General features: G+C 41.0%; 1 long non-coding RNA gene across 6 annotated transcripts in view; it reads right to left on the reverse strand.

Annotated features, from left to right (window-relative positions):
* Positions 1-18,868, reverse strand: part of LOC106490235 (uncharacterized) — a 260,943-nt gene that overhangs the window by 197,536 nt on the left and 44,539 nt on the right. For all 6 annotated transcript variants that reach the window (XR_010886282.1, XR_010886279.1, XR_010886281.1 and 3 more), the window contains 2 exons: positions 10,579-10,654; positions 185-262 (listed from right to left, as the gene is read on the reverse strand). This is a non-coding gene — a long non-coding RNA (uncharacterized lncRNA). The remainder of the gene's footprint in view (positions 1-184; positions 263-10,578; positions 10,655-18,868) is intronic.

Below are 18,868 nucleotides of genomic sequence, written 5' to 3' on the forward strand. Positions count from 1 at the left end.
CGTGATTTGGGCATGACCAGAACTGAACTCTATCTAGCAAGTGGGGAGTTTGACAACCAAAGGCTTCTAATTTGAGCATCACTGTCTTGCACATTGTCCAATTTCACATCAAGCCAGCGATAAAATCCCTTCACCTCCTCCCACCTTGTCTCCCCACACGCAGAACAGTCACAATAATGCTTACCATCTCCTTAGAGAGTTTAGAGATCCTTGGAAGAAAGCTGCTATGTCCAGATTACTCTTGATATCCTCATCTGATGTCCTGTTAGTCAACAGACAGAATGGAGTGTGGCTGAAGATCAGGCAAGTTCCTTTTCATCACTGAAACCTAACCTAACTCACCCTTCCCTTTAACCTAACTCACCCACCAACTCTCACCTCCAAACCCAACAATGCATATTAACGATAGCAAATTACCTCACCCAAGCACTATCCTGAGAGCTTCTCTGCAGAGAAAGGGATCCTTGGATTTCCTCTCCCTCCCCCCAGTTCTGCTAACAGGTTTCTCAAAGATCGCTGAGCTGTATCAATCCCTGGTAATGGAGGACACATTAAATAATAGGGTGACAAAGCCACAAAACAATTCAATGTTGGGGTGAGTAAAGCAAGTGCAAAGCAAAACGAGGCAGTGCTGCTCACTTCATAGCGCAACGGGCTTGGGATTCTGCACCATTCTGGTGCCCTTATTCAAAACCGAGGTTGGGAAAATGGGAAGAGTTCAACAAAAGGTCAGTGGATGTAGCAGAGGGATTTAAAAAGAAAGGTTACAGAGATGAATTCATCCAATATCAAAGAGAGAGTATGAAAAGCAGGAATGCAGTACCTAGAGTTATGTGCATTCTGTCTACAGGGAGCTCACAATCTGCCCTTATCCGTGAGCTCTCCCATGCAGGCTGGATTTAACCAAACTCTGAAACTCAAGGTGAAACCCAAATTCATCTGGATGAAGTCACGCAAAAATACATTACATCTACTCCTGCATGATTTGCCGTTTCCATATCACATAAAGTACCTGAAAACCCTCATATTTCACATGATTTCAGGTCCACCAAAATATCAAATCAACCTCGATTCACTTAAAACATGACCAAAGTTGCAAGAAGCTCACTAAAATTTTAAATAAATCTAAACTGTTTTGAGCTTGTGACATCGTTTCTTATGATCTAAGGTTTCATACTGAAAGTCTGACAAATTTTGAAATATTTCACACACTAAGTGATAGAACTACGTTAATATTTTAACCTACAAGGCTGGTACATTAGAAGTCAATAAAAACTTTGTCTGGTCAACATTTAATGCTTTTTTAAATTTATTTGAAATTTCAATAGAATCACTGCATGAAAAAGACAGTGCCCTTCAATCAACTCTTCCCCCCCCCCCCCAAAAAAAAAAAGCCAGTAAAAGTAATATATGCTCAGGCTATTCGATTAACATCTTAACTGTGGGACCTAGATTCAACATCAGAAACACCTACAAAGTTTAGATACATTTGGGCAATCTGACCTGGCAGGAAAAGCAGAAAATTAAAATTAGGAATTCACGTGACTTAGAGCAGAGCTAGAATGAATTGTATTTCAATAGGCAAGAAGTGCTAGGGTCCCTACGTAAAGAGAGGTTGTAAGCTAGTGAGCACGGGGCAGAGCCTGCTGCCTGGAGTCCCCAGCCCTATTCCCAACTCGCCCATGAACTCACTAGGGACCCTCAGTGCTGCAGCCTGTTTCCACCCCAGTTGTCCCCTACATAAAAACAACACAGATAGGTAACACACCTTTTGCACATGAGAAAGGAGCTGTGACTGTGAGCCTAAGTTAATGTCTGTAAGGAGCCTCAAGACATTACAGGGATCGGAAGAGGCTCAAAGCTCAGCCATCCTTAAATATCCTCCAGAGCTCCTGTCCAATTCTCAAACCCTTTGCACCAGCACCAGCTTTCTTTTTAAAGAAAGGATGGAATTATTTAAAAGATAAAATAACAAAGAAAAAGTTCTTCAGGTTTTCCAGTACTCTGGCTACAGCCTTCAGCTGCCAAAAAAAAAAAAAAAAATCCCCCCACCATGGGGGCATACTTCTCTCAACAAAAAATACCTGTCTCAGATATTGCTCAAGAAATAAACTGAAACACAGAACACCGTAACACTGTCTGATGCTGGTTGGTGGGCCCAAACTGCTGATCCCTGCCCAGGGACAGGCAGAAGCTGGCACAGAACTGGCCGGAGGAATCCCGAATCGCTGGTGATGACAATGGCTAAAACCCAAAGGACCTGTTCCTATTCCCAGTTCTGCCATGTGACGTGCCAAGTGGCTCGGGCAAGTCTCGTCATCTCTTTGTGCTTCCCTTTCTGCCCGCTTTATCTATTTAGACTGCAAGCTCCTGGGGACGGGGACTCTCTTCTCACAGGGTGAAACAAAATGCCAAGCCGTTTAGATATTGCTGTCAAAGAAATAACAAGCTTGGGAACTTCAACACAGGGAAAGTCTGAACACAAGTCTAGTCACTCTTACATCTTGCGAAACTGGTCACAGAGGTCTTAATACCCAGTAAGTTGTTTTCAGTTACTTCACTGGTGCCTAGAGCCTTTTAAAAATTAGAAAGCCACATATCGAAAGGCACATGACAGAGAGCACGAATGCCAGCGTGCAAGGAAGACGTGGCAACCTCTGAGGACTTGCATTTGGCCCACGAGACACTGCTCAGGCTCTGCGTGCCAGAAACAGCAGCGGCATGCAAGCGCAGCAGCCAGTCTCCCCGTTCCTGGTGCCAGTCTATACTTCTGCATCACTTAACGTTGCAGTGCAAGCTCTATTACACCCAACGCTTAAATTTAGTTGATATAAAGTGACAGCATAACATTTTCATGGGATAGAAAATGAAGAAAACAAATCCAGCAATCTGAATATCAGATTACTTGAATTAACTTATTATGATAATAAATTACATTCTTTAAATTGAACTTTTGAAGTGTAATAATATCCTTTTCAGGTTGATTTTGTTCTTATAAAAGCCATATTAGATTATAAATACCATCAGTTTTACTCTGTACATCTAATGAATGCGTAGGACAGCATGGAGTTAGTCCATACGAAACATATCTTCATATACATTGTAAGCTCAGTCACAGTTCCAAATGCCATGCAACATGACTGTGTCTGTATGATCAGTACATTTGTCTTGGAAATACTCCTTAGGAGGAATGAGGACCTCTATCTTACAGACAGTAAATAAAAACAAAGAAAAATAAGTGACTTATCCGAGATCCCACAAAGGTGTCTGTAGCAGAATTTCAGAGTCTGCACCAACGGCTTAATCAAAAAAAAAGATGTCCTGCTATAATACTAGAGGCTGCGCACAGTCTTCTCTCCATTAATAATAAAACAAGTCAGGCCCCACGAGTTGATATGAACAAGAATCCCTAACACTGGAGAGGATTTTAAAATTACAAAGCTAAGTCACCTGATGTTTGAGAGGAATCGGAACGGCTGTTTCCCAGGAAAAACACGCGCCAGTCACACCAGCGAACACCTATTCCCTGGGTGTCTGCGACTGTGGAGAACCACGGTTCTGCCCTGATCCACACAGAAAGCCCTTGCAAGCCTGCTTGCACCTGAGACGCTTCATCAGCGGTGCCTAAGCCTTACGCCCTGCTCGGCATAGGAGGCCTCCTGCTTCAGGCTGCTATAAAGGACCGTCCACAAGGAACCACTTGCAGCAGCTGGTCCCAGGTCATTATTTGATCACATTGCTGTTTAATTGCCATTTTTTAATACTTGCATGGTAACACTAAAAAGTCAATCTAGCAATGGAAATCCACTCTTTGAACAACTTTGCCTTTTTCTTAGACTCCAACTACTGCTACATAAGCTACTCCTGCTTAATACGGGGCCCTCACGGGAAAGTCACTGCCTGTCTACTGATTTTATTTCCTACCTCCTCTCTTCTTAAAATGACAATTCAAGTCCCTAAAAGTAAAGGGCAAAAGATCACCTATTTTGTCTTTATAAGATGACAGTGTTTTTTCCCTTGCTGTTTTCTTACAGGAAGATATATTAACACTACATTTGCTCCTCCATGCGGTGAGATTTCTTAAATAAAAACGTATGTTATATACGTATGGCCTTGGAAGGGGAACTGCATTAGCCTATTAACTATCCACATTTGCTTCAGACTTGGCCAGCCACCTCGAAAACCTGCCAAGACCTTTCTGGCAGCCTTTTCCCAACGGTTCCAGGAAAACATGGAATATTCAAAGAATTTTAGGGCCTCCCAGCTTTGTTTGTCACCACTATCCTTGCCCACTTAAAACTAAATCACAGGCAAATTGCTCTAACGCCCTATTAAAAATTTTAAAATGGCCTTCTCCACAGTAGGGTATCTGAGGACAAATCTGCGCTAATATATAATGCAAAGCCTACATTAATACATAATGTGGCTTCAGGCAGACCAAGGGCTTCACAAAAAGTAGGGGGGCTGCTTTATGAACCTGGAATTTCCCACGGGAATTCTGTCCTGTTCGGAGTTGCTAAAACTCTGCCTCAGATACCCAGATGAAGGAGAGTTATTTCCTCATCATTGGTGCTCTAACAAATTATCGTTTAGGTTTCAGGCCTGTGTTACACGAGTAGAAGCAAACAAAAATTTCAACCATTATATCAGAATTCGCTACTTCTATGGGTCTCAAGGCACTGCTTGAGCTATGCTTTTAAAGATATGCTTGAGTCCTATTGCTTAGAGCTTGTCTGTAAGCTAACTTAATCAAGGCTTCAAAATGACCAATGACATGATTCTACAACTGGGATTTAGAACAGGATCCACTAAATGGCAAATGGAAGCTGCTTTTTTTTTTTTTTCCCCAGTCTAAAACAGGATACAACTCCTTTCAAAATCATGGTAGGAAACAGAGAAAAATCCTGCTGTCATTTGCGTGAACTAAGTTATTACTAACCAAGAGCAGAAATTGGCCCATCTGACTTGCACAGCTTCTTCCCGGTTTTAAAATGCAAGAGAAGCATGCTTTAAATAATTTGAAGAGGCTTTTTTATTACACAGAAAAAGCCTCCCTGTGATTTCAGATGTCAAGTATCATCCTTAATTCCTAGCACTAATTTATGGATTAGATGTTTAACCCTTGACTTCAATATGGATTGAAAGTTTCTTGTTACCCAGAGCTGACAGAACTGCCCCCGCAGCACCCCCACATTTTTGTGTTCATGCACGATTGCACCAATTCTAGGTGCTCTTCAGCCCCTCTTGACTCAGTTTTGGTGCAGGACTGACTCTCTGCGCACAGACTGTTTGCTACGCTTTCACAGAAAGGGGACCTTGCATCCCACTAGTCTTGAAGTTATCATGCATTCCTCTTTACTCCACATAACCTTTTCTAGCTCTTCAGCTCACTAGTCATGACAGGTTTGCAATTCTGTACTTCACAGGCATCTGACAACTGAGGCTACATGACATAAAAAATGCAAAGTCTCCAAAAACCAATTACTCCTCACTTTAGCTTCACCAGCGAATGCACAGATCTAGACAAAACAGCAAAAACTGTGAGTATTTCACTACCTCGGTTCTCTCCAATTCATAAGTGTCCCCTGGGCTCAAGAAAAAGTTCTCTAAGGACAAGGTTCGCATTGGTTGCTGTAATTAGGAAAATAATCCATAACAGTGTCTGAGGTGACACAGCTAAAGTACAACTTAATGCAATTATCAGAAGTATATTCATAAAGATACCCTTGCCATATCTCCTAAAATATCTATATGCAATTATATATTTATATATCTTAATGTAATGTAATTGAGAATTCAGAAATATGAAACATATATGTGAACATATATATAAAATATTAGTCAGCACCAAGACACACTGTCTTATGAGGTCCTCTTTCCTTCTTCTAAAATGCACAGCAGTGAGCTGGTGTGAGTACCTCCTGAGGGGCTGCATGCAGCTTGTAATGGGATTGCAGATATATATTTTGCAATTTAAAATTGCTCCTCTATTGGATAATAAACAAAACAGAGTGTCATAGGACCTGTCACACTAATAATTCCCTCAGCAGAGTTTGGATATTCTCCAGCCTCTTTTATTGAAGGAGGAAGAGAATACAGTTCTCTAATTCTGATGCAAAGTCCTGAGTAGTCACTTTATGAAATGCAGCTACTAACACAGGGCCATCATGGATTTATTACAGCACTATGGTTATAGCTTCCTGACTGATGACTTATATCCTAGAACCCTAGAAACAGAAACGATTTAGCAGTCTAACGACATCATTACCAACGTAGTAAGCAGTATACATCGATTTCACTTTTTTCCAGCAAGTCTGACGTTGTTTAATTTCTCATTCAATAGCTATTCTCATACACAAATAAAGGGAAACACAACTAAAATATCTTAGGGCCCTTATAAAATAAGTACTCCTTTCATATTGCAAAAGTTATCAGAAGGGCAATTTCCAAAATCAAGTCAAACCACAAGATTTCTGCAGCAGAGAACAACCGTGTCTTCACTTCTTCCCTTCCCAGGTCCATGCTGTTATTTTCCTCATTCTTCTTTAAAATCCTATCCTCTAAGCTAACAACCTCATTTATGAAAGGAAATGGAAAGTCAGGGGAAGCTGTGGCATTTGACAGACTGCAAACGCTACTATTGCAAACCACTCTCTGAGGCCACAATGGCTATTCCTTGTCAGAAGAGATGAATGGACACTTCAAACACAAGAAAAACAAACTTTAAAATACGCCCACATCAGTGGCATTGATCCGGGAATGGGTTTGACCTTCCATTTACAACAATTACTTAAATCTCATTAAAGCCAAGGGATACAGAGGGTCTGTCTACACTCTCCATGGGACTGACTGCAGTGGCCCCAAGCCTAGCACCAGCGTGAGCTGCTGCAGCCACAGATCTCTGGCCGGTACCATGTGGAAGAGCCAGCTCAGGCCCACAGGCAGCAGGGCTGTGCTAGTGCCACGCTGCACCTGAGCTCAGCAAGCCCTGGAGCAGCCACCGATAGCTTGAGCATATCTGTACGACATGCTCTTGCATGGTGAAGACCAGCTCTAACCTCAGGCTGAGAAGCGGGTGGGAAATCAGAACCAGGTGCAACTCTTTTCACTGTTTCTGGAGGTTTTATTACTTCTGATAATACCAGGCTTCCTAGTAACTCATTTAACAAAGAAGGAAAAGGTCACAACATAAGTATGATGTTTACATGCAGACCTGCAATCCAGCTGGCCCGGCTTTTACTCCCAGCCCCTCCAATGCTATGCTGCCTGACTTTGGATAAATCACTTGATCGCCCTCTGCTTTCCTTTCTGTACAGTGGTCGTGCAATCCTTCCGCATCTCACACAACAACTGCAAGGAACTGGAGATGGACCATGGCATTGGACAATTACTACTGATACTGCTGTATCATAGTTATTCAGTATGTGAGCCCAAGTGAAGGCAAAACTTTTATCTTCCCTTCACTTTCACATGTCAGTGGCAAACTAAGTGCTTAATCCTTTGCAAGACACAGATACAGACTGGATCAGAATCCAGCCTTCTCTAATATATCTTCTCCAAGAGCGGCAAGTGTTAGCTGCTTTGCACAATACTGTAGGAATGCAACCACAGGCAGCTGAGAGCTGTCCTTCCCACTGGTTCTTCCCATGTCTTGAATAGCTGCACTGCATCCTAAACCTTGAAATATGAAAGTCTAAACTGTGCTCTAAAGTTATTAGCGTGGACTACCATAATTCTATGTATGGTTATTAAAAACATAAGTATCTAATCTGTTCTCGACCTGCAAAGTTCTTGGTCCCAGTAACTTCCAAAGGCAGTTAGTTTCATTTTTTTAATTAAATACTGGTGAGAAAGAGCTGCCTTTTAAAACACTTTCTATTTGTCACCATTTCAATTGCATGTCCCCTTGTATCTGCTTTGTGAGACCATGAGAATTTCTCTAACTCCTCATTGTTTTTTTTAATCACATCCTGAATTTCTTTTTCCTTTGTAATGGAAATGGTTCTGGTCTAGCAGTTTCAGATATCTCCATGCCTGGGACAATTTTGATGGCACCTTTTCGAGGCACTCTTCCTCTCCTCAGATTTGATAGTACAGCCCCTACTCTGCATAACTTACAGGCTTGGGGTCCAAAAACATAGACTGCGCCCACATGAGCTTCACATTAGTACAGTGCAGTGGTTTATCCCCTCAGCATTTATAACAGAATCAAACCCTGAAATGTTCATAAAAGCTTCCCACTCGGCTTGAGCTTTGTATCTTTAAAATGCCTCTAATGGCTCTAGGAACAGCAAGCAAGCAGCTCTAATTCCCTATCAAGGATTAAGTGAGTAAAAAATGGAAGAAGAAAATCTGTCTTTCAGCATTTGCCTGACTGGTTATGGCTTTTTTGGACATTGTCATTTGCATGTGTAAAAAATGGCCCATTCACAAAAATACTCTCACACTACAATTGTTAGACATGACATTTACACGTCACTGTTAATTATAAATGACTTGATCCTGACATTTTGTTAATACATTATGAAAGCCATAATGAAACCCTATGAGCAGTATGTGTCACACCTGTAACAAAGACAAGCTTTAGAGAAATCAGTCTTGTCATCAGACCTTGGCAAAAGGTGGAAAGAGTAATGGCAGCACGCTGACTCACATTTGAACTGGATTTATCCTCGATGGCCTGCGAGGGCAGTGGGAAAACCCTGCCCTGCAATATTTGCTCCTCGGTGGAACAACGCAGCAGTCTGGTTACCTCAATGCAGGATCCTACAGGAATGTAGATGGAGGATGGAAACCAAGGACTCTATATTGGCTACATCTACACTGCTCTTAGAAGTGTTCCTGAATAAGGCAGGTTTTTTTCTTAAAAAAAAAAGAAAAAAGGAAAAAAAAAGGTGGTGGTACATGAGGTGGCTGGCAGGACCCTGTGAGTGGCTCCAGCAGGGAGCTTGCAGCCACCCCAAGGGCCCCACCTGCAGTCTGATGGCTCTTTCCCCACAGATAAGTGGCTTCAGCCTCAGCAGCAGCTCCCCTCCTGTTTTTAAGAAAAGAAACTGCCTGGAATATTTCTAGCTAGTGGCAGTACACCTCAGACGATCCTGGAGCATCTAACTGGAGAGAAATTTTCCTGTTTTTTTTTTCCTATGGATTTGGGAAGGAAGCAGCAAGAGAAGGGGGCAGTATCAGGAGCCACTGCATATAACACAGAACACTGAATTTCAATCTCTTTCCATAGTTGCCCCAGAAACCTGATTCTTGAACTTATTTAACCATGAAACAGGGCCATGACATTGCACAAAGAGGCTAATTTCACCCTATAGCATGTAAAAGATGATTTGCTCAGGGAGAACACACTTTATATTTTGCATATATAAATCCAAATATATGCAACTGGGGCTGCCTGGAGCATCAGTGGAGTCAGGGCAACCAGAAGTTTTGGCTCATTTAATAAAAAAGTAAATGCAAGATGTTTTGTTTTCCCAAATAAAACATTTTGGATCTTCCCCTGCTATGGGACATCTCCAAACCTCAGATTTCCTTTCTGTTCCAGGTTAGACTGGAAGCTTCTGTCAGAAGGTTAAATCCTGCTAGCCCGACACCATGCATGTAGGAGTCTGCCTCTGACTGAACTCTGAATGGATATAGCAACTTACCAGAAAAACTCACACTGGAAACATTACACTTCACCTGGCTTCATATCTAAGCCACCAAGCTATGAGAAGGGGAAAAGTAAGAACGAAAAGAAAAAAATTGGTGGAAGAAAGATGCAGGTTCAAAACTCTACTCTGCCTCAGACTGTTCATTTCAAATAGATGAGCATCTGGATATTGAGCTGGCTACACCAGCTAATTTTTTTATTTTCCAATTACATTGCACATTGTGATCAATATCTACATCTAATTGAAAGGACAGCCTTTTCCCCTATAGGTTACACTTTTTGATTCCAACATGCACAAAAAGAACTTCCTTCTTCAGTAATTTACAACTTCAAAAGGAGAGAGTAGCAGCATTTCTGAGGCCTGGGCTTTGAATCCGTGTAATGAAATTGTCTTATTTTTAACTGTCTGAGCAGCTTTCAAGCAGAAGCGTGTTAGAATTCATATTAATTTGTGCAGTACCCTATCATCATCATAATTTAGCTCACAAGGTTGCTGTGCTTGGAATTCCAGTTATGACATGAATTCTATACATTTTATACAGATTTATAAATGGCATCAATAGAACACTTAGGGCCTTATTCATTAAACAATGAGTCATTCTGGCATTCCATTCTATTTCATCCCAGTTCTTACAAAACTTTTATGTACAAATTTGGCTGTACTTAATGCATCTGATTTAGCAGCAGAAGTGTTGCAGCATAGTTTCAGCTGGGTGTGGAAACAGATGAAAGGCATTGTTTAAAAAGAAGAGAAAAAAATCCCTCTGATGGTGAAAGTTTTCTGAGCTTTAGTCTACCTTCTAAGAGACCAGCATTCGGGTCCCAGAAACCAGCCCTTGCCTCCGCATTCTCCCCACCACAGGTCGGCCCCCAAGGATAGCTGTGAAGCGACCAGACGGACCGGTTGGAAAGCAGCTTACCGGGTTGCAAGCCATCAGGTACCAGTTCTGTGGATAAGCCGAGTTCCTCCTCCTTCAGGACTGTTAAGTTGGCACCCTTCACAAGTATCACAGACATGTGAAAACACAGAAGCAGAAGAAAATTTGCAATAGTGCACCATTTCAAGTATTTTCTCACTGTCCAGCAAACCCCCCCAAAAAAACAAATTACTAGTGAATCCAGCACTTTAACCCTATCTCTTCCAATACCACTACAACACATTTGTCAAGAAGAACTACTAAACTGCAAGAGGCTTAAAGACTTCAATTACTATGCACTTAACAACTGTGGCACCAGAGAGCTCTAATGATGGTGCAGTATCACAACATGAATCTTCAAAATAAATTCAATAATAGCCTAGAGCCTTCATATGGCCTGGAGATTTTTTTTTTGTGTGTTTTATAAATGAGAAGTGAATTGAAAATAAAAAGACTAAACCAAAATAGGACATGTCACCTTTGACGAACGTATCTTTGCTACAAATAGTGACTAACAGTATGTCTACACTGCAAAATATAGGACTATTGCTTGGTAAATTTTAATTTAATCTAGGCAGAGCATATAAAAATAGCAGTGAAGTCATGATGATATGGGTTTTAGCATGTTCTAGCAACCAGAGCACAAAGTCTCCAGGGACATGCTGGTTACTAGCCAGTGAAAATTTGTCTGAACTGTTCTCATTACTTCATTCAATCCAGTTAATCCAGGTAAACTGGTATATGCTACAAACAGCTCTCCATTTTGCAGTCTGGACCTAGACATCTCAGCACATATTACTAAATTTTATGTTTTCTTTGTCCTTTCAACCCTCCTCCCGACTGCACTTTAGCCATATCACAAAAGGTGCTGTGCTTCACTGCAGAAATCAGCCAAAATCAAAAAATATTAAGAGGAAATTGTGAATGTTCAAATCACTGATCCCTCTGCCTGTCAGCCAATTTCTATAAAGCTTGCCGGAGCATAATAATCTCGGAAGCCACTGCTCCTCTCTCAAATTTGACTGCAATTAGAAAATGGGCTCAAAAGCTGTTGGAAAGAGAGAGGGAAAGAGAGATATACAAGTGTACACAAAGCAAGTGAGCACACTGGCTGTCTCTTCATTGGAAACCATTTCAAGATCTCATCATTCTTTGGATGTTTGCAGTTTTCTTCATTACATATATAAGCATCAGTGCTGATTTTTGGTCTTTATCCTTAATAAGCCGTGGTAAATTTGGAATCTATTTCACTATATAGTCTTGTATATTAGGACACTATCTACCTAGCAATCACCATGCCAAGAAAAGCACAGTACTATTTGCACCCACTGCCCGTAAGAGAAAACAGGGACGTCTGTCCAAATAAAGCACACCATCTAGTTTTCATTAGTTCTCTCACCATGATATTTCTGGTATTTCACTTTATATTATAGACTTAAAGGGACAAAAATGAGATCAAAGTTTAGATTTTATTATTGTAGGACAAACAATTTTCTGGAAGGTGGGTTGTAAATTTTTCATTTTATGTTCCAATGGACATGTTCTCTTAAAAACAGTTATTATATAACCTACTATTCACAGGTTTATTGAATAAAAATTGGGAATGAACTAGTAATGGAAGAGAATTAAAAACAAGACTCTTATTTATTCATTGCCCAGGCCGAAAGAAACAAAACCAGCAATTAAAGGGACTGCTCAGGGCTAACCACCTTCCTTTTGCTTCATCCTCTTTTAATCTACAGCTCATGAGTTGTTCCTTTACTCATTGCGAGAGGTCCACAATTGTAACACTGCCATATTCTCCTGGAAATTTATTTAAATGGCATATGATAGAAGCCATATGATAGAAGCTTAATTACATAGAGGGCATATGGAAGGCATATGACATAAGGACATATGGAAGGCATATGATAGAAGGGCATCCGAGGACATATGACGGAAGTCTAATTAATTGACAATACATTCCTCTCATCAGGGGGAGAGCTGGAATGCTATTTTGTTCAGAAGAAAAATATGCACATTGAATTATGCTTATTGTCAACTTCCATGTACCACTGACCATTCTCCTGTTTAATTATTACTCCTTGTTCTTTGGAGAAAGATAGATCACTTGATTTGCATATCCATCTGGCACATAAAGTTAAGTTTTATAGCAACAGATGTGCGTGATAGTACAAATAACTATTATTTTGGAACCTTGAGAAGTTCTTTAATACCTGCACAAAGCAGGTCTAAAATGTTACCACCAAAAAGAAAAACAGAATGTTCTTATTTGGGAGCAATTATCAGCCATTTGCAAAGGTGTTCCTACACGAATACCTAACAGGTAAAGAATGAACCCTTATGGAATAGCTCTGCATTAGAAGTGAGTCAATGCAGCTTGTGGATTTACATCAGCTGAAAATTTGCACTTCTATCTGCAAAAAGATTTACGGGGGGGGGGAGAATAAGGTACTGCCTAAAATATGTCAGAAATATTCCTCTTTCTTAACTAGCTGCATATGTTTAATGCATATGACTTCATGAAACACAGAAGCGATGTTGTGTTAGCCCTGATTCTTGCCTTGTCCTAAGGAACTGCAGAGTTATAAAACACGGTAGCCGTATCTGTAACCTCTTCGAAAACAAAATAGAATAAAACCCCACTAATCCACTCTTTGAATCACTAATACTTGAGCACTGGATAACACTCAACAGCTTCTCTCTGTATTCAATAAACAAGGGTATGCAGATTTTATAGCTTTCAAGTGCCATTTTAACAAAGAAATATTTTTCTGGGTTATTTAGATACCTTGAAACATTGCTATCATTTTCACACTTTTAGATTAGCCTAACAAAGCGCAAACAATTGTACCTACCCCTTGCTTTTATTCAGTGACTTATCAAGTTTGCCCACTAGTGAACAAGCCCCGTGTCATTTCTGGGAATTCACCAACCCATGGCCAGGACTAGCCATAGAGTCGGAAGATGCAGCAGAGCATGCGTTCTGGGCCCTGACTAAGCGTTAGGGCAACCATCTTCACCCAGGCTGTCAGGGGACCCGAACCCTGAACACTGCCGATGGAGAGATCTTGATTCCTGTGTGCAAACATTACCAGATATTGGCTGGAATTTTTTTAGTCCCCAGGTATTTAGGCAAATAGAACTGTAGATTTCACTAGCAGCTAGGAATTTAGGCATCTTTCCTGCATTTTAGGCCCCTAAGATACCTTAGAAACATCATCTCTAGCCTATAAGCCCAGAAGAACTGCAGAGGTAAGCCTGCCAGCCCACAGGTAAAGACAAAGACCTGCCTTTCATTGCTGTCATGAGCACATGCGTTCTCAGTACGTGCCCATTCTCCACGCAGTCCCCCTAACCAATTCAGAGGCAGCTGCACGGCTCCTTAATCAAAACCGCTGCAAGGGAGAAGCAAATCACCTCTACTGGATGTGCCCAGAGACATCAGCCCTTCAAACACCCAGCTGAACTGTACAAGCCTGGAAAAAGCTTAAGAACTGCCATTTTAGCCAACTATAATCACTAATGTATATTCCCTAAGAACAGCTTTCATGAAGACTTATGTAGATTTTGGTACTCGTACAAGAACCTTTACAGGCTTTACCTGGAAGCATCAGTACTAGCCTCTACCCTTCCTGAGAGGCAGTGAGTATGCCAGGTCTCATTCTGCTACTGGCTACCGCACTGTTTAACTCCTAGACCACAGTCAAAGACTAGAGGAAAGGGAAAGCCACTTATGTATCTCAGTAACAGTTACAATACCGGGTGTTTTTCATGTTACCTTTGGAGACTTCTGATTGCTGACCGCGAAGGCAATAACACTGATATGTTGCCATGGTGCTTTTTAGGAATGTTACACATTGCGCTGCTCAAATGCTAATAAAGGAAGACAAGCATTACTAGTCCACTGAATTTGCTAAACACTCAATGATATAGCACCAATAAGTAAAAAATGCTGAGAGAATGAACATTTCTGAAGTTCTAGAGAGGCAGAAGACAAGAAAAGGTTTTCCAGCTGCATCTTACCTGCTCTTTTCTGTTCCATGTGTCCAGAGCAAACATTGCTGAGGAATTATGGTCGCTCATCACGCCGTTTTGTGCAAGACCCAAGGAAAGCTAGGAGGTTGTACAGTTATCTCCCTTGGTGTAATTCTAAACTATACAACCTACTACCTCAACCTGGATGCATGCAGTCAAAAATGCTGAAAGCTACCCACCATTTCACAGCCGACATAATGTCAGGGTTTCTAGTTAAAAAAAAAAACCCTCAACGTTCTCATAGCACTAATTTAGAAGCAATAAATGCTTTGCCGGTGAAAAGACACCAAAGCTCCCCACACTGCATATGTTAACAGATGAAACACAATAAGCCATGGTTATTACCGCTGGGTATAAACAAGATCATGGTCACTTTTCATACAAGAAGGAATTTTGTCCCTGGCCAAAAAAAAAATGCTTCTTCCCATCCACAGCAGATGCATCTGCACTACAGCACAGAACAAATACGTATGTTTTTTAGAGTGCTTAAAGAAGGTTTAGAATGAAAGCTGTCCTAACATATCTCTTCCCTTTTGAACACTTACAACACTGACCTCTGAACACGCCTCTTGGCTCCTGAATGTTTAAAGGATGATTGGAGAAGTGGGATTAGGAGAACTGCAAAAAGAGTAGAAAGTTTGAAGCAAATTTTACCCTTGCACCAATCCCTTGTTAAGATGATTTTTAAGTGGAATACTGAGCCTCTATGAGCAGTCAGAATAAAATGATGTCCCCTTAACAGGGAGCACATGACACTTTTTACTTGTATTAGCTCACAGTCCAACAACCAGGATGTTATCATTGTGACTCATTCCTATTACCCACCAAGGTATTACTTAAAGCAGTAGGCTGCCTATTTATTATGGCTTACAAACAGGGATTAGCATCTTAAAATACGCTAGTGAAACTGAATCAGTCCTGAGATCCCGCCTCTCAGGTGAATGCATCCTCTGGCATAGCAGCTCCATGCTGGAAGGGGATTACAAGGGACTCAAACCCTATGAATACCGAGCTGTGCTGAATAGATGGCATCTTGGTTGTCTGTATTTTCTTAGGATGAAGTGACATTGCTGATTATGAAAAAGCCAGTGCCCCACCTTTACATTCAAAGCCTGTTTAGAAATAAAGGAAGAGCATGAGAAATAATGCCACTCTTCAGAATTCAGCTTGCAACAGTGGAAGAATGTTTGGGGGGGGGGGAGAGCAATCTTTCTACAAGGTTTAAATGTACGTGATGTTGATAATATCAGCAGATTTTGTAACGACTCCTTATTCAGGAAAGCTTACTTTGACCTGATAGGCGCTATGGAAAGGCAACATTTTATTTTAGTTAACAGCACAGTACAGTACCATCACAACAGAGTCACTGTTAACCATTTTGCTAATTAGAACAGTGATCCAATCACGAAGTTGGATCAGAAAACCAAGGCTCTCTGGCCCTGCACTCTGACCTGGGGCTTTTCTACAGTCTGCAACTATCCCAGTTCTTGATGCAACACCATCATTGCACTGAGCATCTGTTCTCAGACAGGAAATCCAGGGATGTAACCAATGTAGCTCCATGGAATTCAATGAACCTGTGCTGATTCTGTGTGGCTCAAATCCCACTAAACTATGTGAAGACCTAGAAGACAAAACAACCCTTCAGACTTTCAGAAATGTCCTCCCTATTCCGTACTCTGCAGCTAATACAGCATATTTATACACAAAGCCATTTCAATATCACATGGCTGGGCTACTCATTTTTTCTGAAATTTATTTTTGCAAGTACTATTCTGTATCTGAGTTTTCCCACCGATGTTACACATCATATAATTCAAAAGAATTACAAATGATTATCTGTATATGTTCAGTTTAATTAAGTAAAGCACTGTTAACATCGCCATTGCACTAACACAGGCATGCCTTCCAGACCAGGTAGCTATAAGCAGAACTGAGTAAATAATACTCCAAGAATTTGTTCTCAAATAGAAGGGGGAGAAAAAGTGTTTTGTTTCATTTGTATTCTTAACTCAGTAAAAGTCCTTTCACACACATATAATGATAGAAAATTCCTTGTGATTAATATTCTCAACTTGGGCCTAAATAACCTAAATTTTTTTCAGGTTGGCAAATGTCATCGTGAATGTTTTGTTCCTGACTCTCCACCTCTCCTTGCCACTCTTGCATCGCAATTTCAGCTTCCTCTTCATTGCCACACTTACAAACCCCTGAGCTGTCAGCTCGGTGCTGGCACTTATTCAAAGAGCATTCCCGCTCCCTCCCCCGGCACTGTATCAAGGAGGGGAGCTGAGCCCCGCTTAACACACGAGCTTCCACCGGAAGGACTTGGACCTGCTCTAAGTCCTGGGGACAAAGTCCTCACCGAGGAAATATTCTGGCCAGAGTTACCACATACACCAAAGGCCTTTTAACAAATGTGATGGTATTAAACAGGCCTTTATGTGGACCTGTATGTTACCTATGCCCACTTCAGAGCTCCTTTAGTGAGCTATGTAAAGAGACTTTAACATGCAGTATCTTCTAAACAGTTTCTGTCCTAGGGTTGGATACTTAACTCACCCTCCGGTCAATCTGCAGATAGTGCTGCAGCTCGCTACACAGGTTGTCCGGGTAAGTTTCCCCCACCTATGAGATCTCTGCATCAGAATTACAGATATTTTGTTTCCACTACTTTAAGCTCAGATGAAGCTTGGAGAGATGAAAGTATATTTGCATCCCAGAGGAACTATAATTTCAAGCAGAAAAGGTGTCATGCATCTAGTCACTGTCAATTAGAGTATCTGCTGCTATTACTGATATTAGGAATTAATTTTAGCAATCGAGATCAAATATTAAAACAAAAGTCATCTAATTACAACCACCTCAGCACCTTCACTACATCTATCAATGCCTGGGTATTTCGTAATTAACTGTGTGCTACAAAAGTTCTTCTTTCAGGAGGAGAGCAAGTTAGATGCATAGCAGTAGGGTCTTAATAGACTTTCTTTTGGTGGTATGAATCCCCATGTTTGTTTTATAGTGATTTTAGTCAATTATGTCTTTACCCAATTAGCACAATTATACCTAATTACATAATTAGAGTAAATATGTAACGTAATGACAATGTTCAATTATGATATGCATCGATGTCATAAAAGTTCCTATTAAATATAGTGGTAGGGAGAAGTGCACTACACGGGGAGCCACGCATTCCTATGAAAGTGCGTGTGCCCCACTGCCTATTGTTCATGCAGCCTTTTAAGCCTCTTGCTTTTTCAGAACCACAGAAATGATTTCACACTTCCACGGACAAAAGGAAATCTCTGTCCCAGCCCAGCTAATTCTAATTTAAAGCAACAGTATGATCTAAAAACGGTGTCTTTTTATTCAGTGTAACTCTGATTTCTGAAACATACACAGTAGCTGAAGTAAACATGGGAAAGAACTGCTCTCCTATTACAGGGAAGAGGCAAGATTCATTTTCAATGAATACTCATTTTCATATGGAGAGAACTCTTTACTGCAGCGTCTCTTCACAGCCAGATCCAGGGTGTCTAGCTCTAAGGCTAACAACAGCCCATGCCACCCACATGAGAAGACCCTGGATCAAGCTGCAAGTTTCAGTCTGGCCTAGAAAGTTATGAAGTGTCACTCTTTGCACTGCATGTTCCCTTCCTGGACTTCAGGTGAGAGCAGAATTCAGAAATCTGCTTCCCTACTGTACACCAGAAGAACCCAAACTTTCAACTGAATTTCCCAAGAAGGCTGAGAGAATTCAAATCCAGAACTGACTGTTGACGAAGGAATAGCTGGAAAATTCCATTCTTTTAAAAACATGCTTCAATGCGAAACGGCAGTTTAGTCAGGATCCACAGAAAAGCAGGGTTTCAGAGGGTAAAATATCTCCCAGCAGTAATGACAAAAAAACAGTGCCTCAAGAATTAGTCCCCTGCAGCTACAATGCACTTTCTGTGCGTCTACAGATTATTTCTGTTGACTTCACAGATATAAACAAGATAGCAGTGATACCAGCAATGGAAATTCAGTACAGATGAATTAAGAAAGCTGAAATCTCTTTTGTCATTACTTTGTCATTATCATCAGCAAAATCATCAACTGAGATTTGGCTCTGAATCTTATGGCTGTGAATGATGCAGAAGGAGGAAAAGCCCACCTTCACTTTTAGATCCTAGGCAGGCTATTGCAGGGCTAGCCAAGGAGGGGGCGGAAAGCAGAAAATACTCATGAAACAAATATATTTGCTTAAGTCATT

The sequence above is a fragment of the Apteryx mantelli genome, chromosome 23 (genome assembly GCF_036417845.1).
Source record: "Apteryx mantelli isolate bAptMan1 chromosome 23, bAptMan1.hap1, whole genome shotgun sequence".
Taxonomy (NCBI): Eukaryota; Metazoa; Chordata; class Aves; order Apterygiformes; family Apterygidae; genus Apteryx; species Apteryx mantelli.